Genomic DNA, 7,740 nt, shown 5'->3' on the forward strand with positions numbered 1-7,740 from the left:
CCAGCTCCAAAGCGCCGTCCGTCGTGATCTTGACCGAACCCTCCTCAAGGGGCCGCCAACCATAACCCGCCAAGATTCAATACCGCCAACGAGAAATACCACCGTGCCGGAACAACCACAACAACAAGAAGAAGACCTCGAGAAAATAAATTTTTTTAGGGAACCTTGAGAAATTCTTTTACTCACCCCCGCCGTCATGACTTACATATCCACTAGAGATCCGAACGAGGATCCCGGTGGTCCTCACCCACCGACGACCACAAGGGCATCAAGGATGGGGAGCCGCACCGATCGATGCTGGAACAGGCGGCGTACGGGGCGACACCGTTGGCTTTCTAAACAAAATATTCTTGTGTGTGCGATATCAACCCCGGGGCTATTTGCCCACCGACTAGGTCCCAAACAATAATCTGTGCATGCATCTCAAAGCAAAAAGTTACTGGCCGCCCGTAAGTGAAATTTGCAGGAACGGGTTTTCCAGGATCTGCTAGAGATGCCCTAGGTGGGTCAGTGAAAAAGGGAGATGAAAGAGATTACACATCAGTTTGTAGGAGGACGAAAGGACTCGCTAAACAAATATGTGTTAGCGTATCGGTTGAAGCCGGCTAATTAATCAGAGACGGCATTAGGCAGAGTCAGGGATTGAGAAAGCGATGAAAGAAATTGGAGTGAAGATTTCCTTTCGTCAGATGTAGATGAACGGCTATGATCAATTGGAGAGAGGAACAAGATAAGTTAGAGAAGGACGTCGATCCACGAGAGGTCGTGACTCACCAATGAGAGACAAAGAGATTCCGTCATCCTAACATCAGTCGGTAGGAGGACGAAACATCCACTAAACAAATACTCCCTCCATCCATCTATATAAGGTCTAACCCCAAATTTCATTTTTCCATCTATACAAGGCCAAAAAGTTAGAGATGGAAGGAGGGAGTATGTGTTACCGTATTGGATGAAGCCGCCTAATTAATTAGCGAGGGTCCTCGGGCAAAGTCTAGGATCGAGAAAGCATGCAATGAAGATTTTCTTTCGTCGGATGTGGATGAACAGCTGCGATCAATTGGAGAAGGGCATCGATCCACGAGACGCGGCGATTGACCAATGAGCAAGTAGTAACAAAACTTTCATTGGATCACAGAAGAACCCGCCCTATCGAAACAAGACTCCCACCATTTCATTTTAATTTTAAAAAAAGAAACAAGAATCCCACCCATCCATCAATGAGTAACCAGCTCGCTCTCTTCTATTGGATGGATATAGATGGACGGCTGTGATAAGTTAGAGAAGAACGTCGATCCGCGAGAGGCGGTGACTCACCAATGAGATGACAAGGGGGCAGCGAAGAAAGACGAAACGAGAGACTCCTCCAGTTTTCGCCCCACCCGATTCATTCATTCCTCCCTCAAACCGCGCCGCCGCCCCCTCGTCTGCCTCCCACATGGCCGCCTCCGCCGCCGGCGGCGGCAATCTCGACGCCTGTCTCCCCAACCGCCACCGGCCCCCACCCTCTCCTCCTCCCCTCACCTCCTTCTCTCACTAAATCTAGGGGGTCCCAGAACAAGCAGGCCGTGGGGCTTCCGAATCAGTCGCACGCACGCCGGGAGAGGAGACCTACGGGCCGGGTGGTTCTGCGCCAAGGGCGGCCGTCCTCCTCCTCCTCCTCTGCTCCAGGCCTCCAGCGCGTTCATGGCGCTCACCCCGGACGGTACATTACATCCCGGCGCCTCTCCCGCTCCAATCCCACTCCGATCCTAAACCGATCCATCACCACGGCTGATGTATGTGTTTACCTCCTGTTCTGGTTGGTCGCAGGTGAGGCGTTGCTGCAGAACAAGCTGGCCTTCAGTGCCATGCCCGGGCGGATGCAGCCGGTCTCGTCCACATCGACGACGCGGGCGACCTCGCTTTCTCTTCGTCTGCTGCGGACGAGTGGTTCCTTCTTCCCCGACATCGCCACCGAGCCACGCGAGTTGCTCATCCGCACGTTGCTCCCTCTTCCTCTCTGTTGATTGATTGCTGAATTTCCTTTCTTTTCTTGTTTCTTCCCTGTGTGAACACATACATGGAGAATTCTGTTTCTTTGGCATACAAATACAATCTTGATCTGAAGCTGTCTGGTCACGACTGTTTATGCGGTTCAGTTGGTACGTAGTAGGAGTAGTACATGAGTAGTAGTAGCTGATAGAGATGTTTCAGTTAGAGAGGGCCTTGTAACAGACGAAGAAATCAGCCCGTGCTTGTAAGTTGAAGGATCTATTGCGCGTTCCGTAAAGGAATTGGTAGAAATTGACAAGCTTGTACCATTTGTACATCCGACGATTGTTTGAAGTACTGGATGCGGCCCTATTCTGCTTCATGTGCAGTTTTGTAGAAATTGATTCACGTTTTCCATCCAAAAGTTATATTTTTTCAGGCTGTATAAACTGCACCCCTGTAGTTAGTTATTGGTTCGTGCCTTCTCCTTTATACAGTCACACTTTTGAAATATATACATTGTCAATTTTAGGCAATGATGCATCGAGCAGTAGCTCAGTCAGTAGTGCAAAATGAAAGGTGTGCAGATGGTTTAATGCAAATAGAACAGGCTGATTGGATTGGCGTAAGAAGAAAGTGGGGAAACTACATTGATGTCTTTTATCCTCGACATGAAATTTTGGGTTCCTTTTTAATGCTGACACCTTTTTCTTTTGGGATAGGATACGTAAAAGTGTACTTCTCTTATGAAAGGCCTTGCTGATGTGTTTATCTCCTGCTCTGGTTGGTCGCAGGTGAGGCGTTGCTGCAGCCCAAGCTAGCCTTCAGTGCCATGGCCGGGCGGATGCAGCCCAAGCTAGCCTTCAGTGTTATGGTCGGGCGGATGCAGCTGGTCTCGTCCACACAGACGACCTCGCTTTCTCCTCGGCTCCTGCGGAAGCGCGGTTCTTCCCCGACCTCGCTGCCCAGCCACGCGAGTTTCTCATCCGCAGGTTGTTCTTCCCCTGCCCGCTCCCTCCCTTTTCCTCTCTGTTGATCGATTGCTGAATTTTCTTTCTTCTGTTGTTTCTTCCCTGTGTGAACACATACATAGAGAATTTTGTTTCTTTGTCATACAATCTTGCTCTGAAGCTGTATGGTGACGACTGTTTATGGGTTTCAGTTGCTGCGATGATAGTTTGAACTACTGGATGGTGCTCTATTTTTGCTTTATGTGCAGTTTGGTAGAAAATGATTCGCGTTTTCCATCCAAAAGTTATATTTTTTTTCAGCCTGTAAAGTACACCCCTGTAGTCAGTTATCGATTCATGCCTTCTCCTTTATACAGTCACACTTCTGAAATATATATTGTCAATTTTAGGCAATGATGCATCGAGCAGTAGTTCAGTCTATATTCAGTAACATATTTTTATTGAATAGAAACGTGGATATGTGCAAAAGAAAAGTGTGCAGATGGTTCAGTGCAAATAGAACAGGTTGATAATAGAGGTGTAAGAAGAAAATGGGGAAACTAGATTTCTGTCTTTTATCTCTTGCTGATGTGTTTACCTCTTGCTTTAGTTGGTCGCAGGTGAGGCGTTGCTGCAGCCCAAGCTGACCTTCAGTGCCATGGCCGGGCGGAAGTTGGCCGATGCAGCCAGTCCCGTCCACATCAACGGCGTTGGCGACCTCTAGCATCTTTGCTTTCTCCTCGTCTGCTGCGGGTGTGCAGTTCTTCTTCCCCTCTGGCTCCTCCTCGACCTCCCCGTCGAGCCACGTGAGCTGCTCATCCAGGAGGTTGTTCTTCAACTTCTCGCTCCCTCTTGCTTTCTGTTGATTGGTTGCTGATTTTTTTTGTTTCTTCCCTCTGTAAACACATCATATAGATGTTTCTTTGCTGTGCAAAATGTGCAGGACGAAGCATCACATCTTCTGCCCCTGTCTGCTGCGGACATGCACTTCTTCTGCCCATCAAGTTCTTCCTCGACCTCATCGCCGACCCACGCGAGTTGCTCATCCCGCAGGTTTCCTTCCACTGCCCGCTCTGCTCCCTCTAATTCCCTGTCGATTGGGTGCTGATTTTTTTGGCAGTTTCTTCTTCCCTGTGTGAGCACATACATAGAGAATTCTGTTTCTTTGGCATACAATCTTTGCTCTGAAGGTGGCTAGTGATGACTGTTATGGGTTTAGTTAGTACGTACTGCAGGAGTAGCTGAGACAGAGATTTTGAGTTAAAGAGGGCCTTGGATGAGAAGAAATCAATCTGTGCTAAGTTTAAGGATCCCTCCCTGCATTCTACTGTTCTTATCATAGAGGAACAGGCAGCTCTATTTTGTAGAATTTGTATACCAGAAGGTTGTTTGAGCTACTGGGTGCTGCTCTATTTTGCTTCATGTGCAGTTTGGTAAAAAACTATTCATGTTTTCCATCCAAAAGTTATATTTTTTTCAGGCTGTAAACTGCATCCCCTGTAGTTAGTTTTTGATTCATGCCCTCTCTTTTATACTGTTATACAGTCACACTTCTCAAATGATGCATCGACTAGTAGTTCAGCTAGTATCCAAAATCATGATTTTATTTAATAGATAAATGTGGAGATGTGCAAAAGAAAAAAATGTGCAGATGGTTCAATGCAACTAGAGCAGGTTGATGGGAGAGGTGAAAGAAGAAAATGGGGAAACTAGATTGCTGTCTTTTATCCTCAACATGAAATTTTGGTTCCTTTTGTATGCTTGAGCCTTTTTCATTTGAAAGATAGGATACTTAAACGTGTACTTCTCTTATGAAAGGCCTTGTTGGGTAGACCTTGCTGATGTGTTTACCTCCTGCTCTGGTTGGTCTTAGGTGAGGCTTTGCTGCAGCCCAAGCTTACCTTCAGTGCCATGGCTGTGCGGAGGTTGGTCAATGCATCTAGTCTGGTACACATCAATGACGCGGGCGACCTCTAGCCTCTTCGGATTCTCCTCGTCTGCTGCGGCCGAGCCATGCGAGCTGCTCATCCCGCAGGTTATTCTTCCACTGCCAGCTCCCTCTTCCTTTCTGTTGATTAGTTGCTGATTTTTTTTGTTTCTTCCCTGTGTAAACACATAGGTAGAGATGTTTATTTGACATATATTCTTGCTCTGAAGCTGGTTGGTGACTATTGTTTATGTTCAGTTGGTACGAAGCACATGAGTATCTGACAGAGAGGTTTTTAGTTGAGAGGGCCTTGGAAGAGAAGAAATCAGCCCATGCCAAGTTGTAGGATCCCTTCCTGCATTCTATTGTTCTTATCGTAACGTTACAGATAGCATCTAAAGAGGCTCAATGCCATTGAGCAGTGCGTACTTGTCCACTGACAAGTTTGTCGCAATTGTACATCCAGCGATTGTTTGAACTACTGGATGCCGCTCTATTTTGCTTCATGTGCAGTTTGGTAGAAAATGATTCACATCAAAAGTTACATTTTATTTTCAGGTTGTAAACTGCACCCCTGTAGTTAATTATTGATTCATGCCTTCTCTTTTATACACACTCACACTTCTAAAGTATATAATGTCAATTTTAGGCAGTGATGCATCGAGCAGGACTTCAGTCAGTGTTCAATAACATATTTTATTTAGTAGATAAACAAAGAGATGTGCAGGAGAAAATGTGTGCTGATGGTTCAGTGCCAATAGAATACTTTGATGGGAGAGGTGTTAGAAGAAAAGGGGAGGAATAGATTGCTGTTTTCTATCCTCGACATGGTACGAGAATCATACTAGGCATACGAATCACCACAGGGAAAGTTGACCATGAGTCGGTGGGAACTTCTTTTTGCTAAACTTGTCAGATTTTTTCAATGAGCATACTACTCTAACTGTCAAGCATCATAATGAAAAAGATACCATAAAAACAAGTATATAAGTAAGAAATCATCGATGACGTTGGAATTCCTGATCCTAAATTTCAAGTCAAACCTCGATACTGCTTGAGCAATGAGAAGTCACTAAGATCGACATTAGATGTAACAAATTATTTATATTATATGTAGCTTTCTTGCTTATCAATTATATATGAAAATGTAGTTTTCCATGCCATTCATTTCATTTCTTTACCCGTGCTTTGGCCTGTCGTTGCTTGGTTCCTAGGTTGATTTGTTTTGTTTTATTCTTGCAGATGTGGAGTATGATCTCCCTGATGTTTTGTAAACTGGTTTCAAGCATGTTGTGGAGGATTTAGCTATACATTTTGGTGTAAGGTGAGACCACTAACTTGTGTTCTTCGCTGAGCATTGAAAACCTGGGAATTTCTGACTGTGCTAACTTAAACAATGGTATTCGTGGAGAACATGCCTGGTAATCTCGGTATCGTTACCTGCACAGTAGAACATCAACTATTTGACCATAAAAGTTGGTTCAATTCAGTTATTCCAGCCAGCTAGCTAATGTGGTTCTTGCAAATAGCAGTGACAGCACCATACCACATTTCTTTCATAGTGGGGTTACATCTGAGGCAACATATATTTATTCTCTCTCTAGATGTTGTATCAGGAAGCAACTTACCAACAAGGACAAAAGAAAACATCAGTCATGCCTAATTGTGAAGAAGAGTACGCCAATAGAGTTATTTGGGTTGTATAAGAAGAATACCGGCCAGTGCAGGTTGAGGCTAGACAATTGTTGCTTAACTGGGTTCAAGTTAGCTCAGTTGTTCCGACAAGATTTAGTTTTTTCCTCTGGTGTTTATTCTTGAGACATTTTATATAAATATAAATAGCAAACAAGCAATCCCATTGATCACAGCGAGACAGTTCACTTAGTAAGCAATGTAATGTAGGGACATATATTTGAGGTTCTAGATAATTTTTGTGGGTCATAGATTGTATGTTGCCAGTGAGATGTGACGAGATGGGAAATATATACTTTGCATGGAAATGACATTACTTTGCACATGCCACTTATTTTAATGCGTGAGCAGTCGTTTTGTGTAAATAACTAAATATACAATACGCCAGTGTTCAAAATTGTAATTAAAATTTCATTCACCTCACAGGGAATCTTTTTTGTATAAAAGATATAAATTTTGTCAGGCCAATTTATCGCAGTGTGGGGTCAGAACTAAAATTATGTCATATCAGTTATGTTAATCGGTGGGGCAGATTTATCGGTCTGTCAAGTGATTTGTCAGGCATCTATTATAAATTGGTCTGGTCCCTCCAAGCAAAAACCTCAAAATATATGGCAAAATTCCTCCACCTCGGTCGCTAAGTATCCTGATACAACACTTGGGCGAGCATCATAGTCATGACCCTCGCCAACTTCAGCAAACAAGCACCTCCTGGAATTCGACTTTCCTGATCAGTGGCAGCAAGCACGGAGGAGCCCTATGGGAAGCGAGTCGAAAAAGTTGATGTAGAGCTCGCAAGGCAAATACATCAACAGGTCGGCCGGTGCACGGCGCGGCTGCTCACGTGATGCCAAGCCGGAGGTTGTTTCAAATCCGTCCAGGCTTTGCGCTCATCCACGCCAGCACCGTCTAGATTAATATGGATGTGGTGTCTTTATATTGGATTAAAGACATGTGATATTATTCTTTTCCCGTTGCAACGCACGGGCATGTTTACAACTTTTTTTTTATGTTCGTTGTACTACCTTAATTGAAGATGAATTGAGCGGAAGTTTTCCCACAAAAATAAAAGAAAAGCGTTGATTCTGATGTTAATGTGGTTAGTGCTCTAGAAAAGCAATAATACTGCCCAAATCATTGATAACATGTTTGTTTGACAAGAAGTAATGTTTAATGTCTTGCCTCGCTTATTTGATA

At 44.5% G+C, this 7,740-nt stretch overlaps 1 long non-coding RNA gene across 2 annotated transcripts; it reads left to right on the forward strand.

The window, feature by feature from the left end:
• The first annotated feature begins 1,369 nt into the window (after positions 1-1,369).
• Positions 1,370-7,370, forward strand: LOC123082640 (uncharacterized). Of its 2 annotated transcripts, XR_006439086.1 has the most exons (7): positions 1,370-1,705; positions 1,813-1,984; positions 2,769-2,966; positions 3,535-3,750; positions 3,868-3,977; positions 4,798-4,959; positions 6,094-7,370. It is a non-coding gene; the product is annotated as an uncharacterized lncRNA (long non-coding RNA). The 2 variants fall into 2 exon arrangements; XR_006439085.1 differs by having other exon boundaries at positions 1,813-2,966.
• Positions 7,371-7,740: the final 370 nt, after the last annotated feature.

The sequence above is a fragment of the Triticum aestivum genome, chromosome 4A (genome assembly GCF_018294505.1).
Source record: "Triticum aestivum cultivar Chinese Spring chromosome 4A, IWGSC CS RefSeq v2.1, whole genome shotgun sequence".
Lineage (NCBI taxonomy): Eukaryota > Viridiplantae > Streptophyta > Magnoliopsida > Poales > Poaceae > Triticum > Triticum aestivum.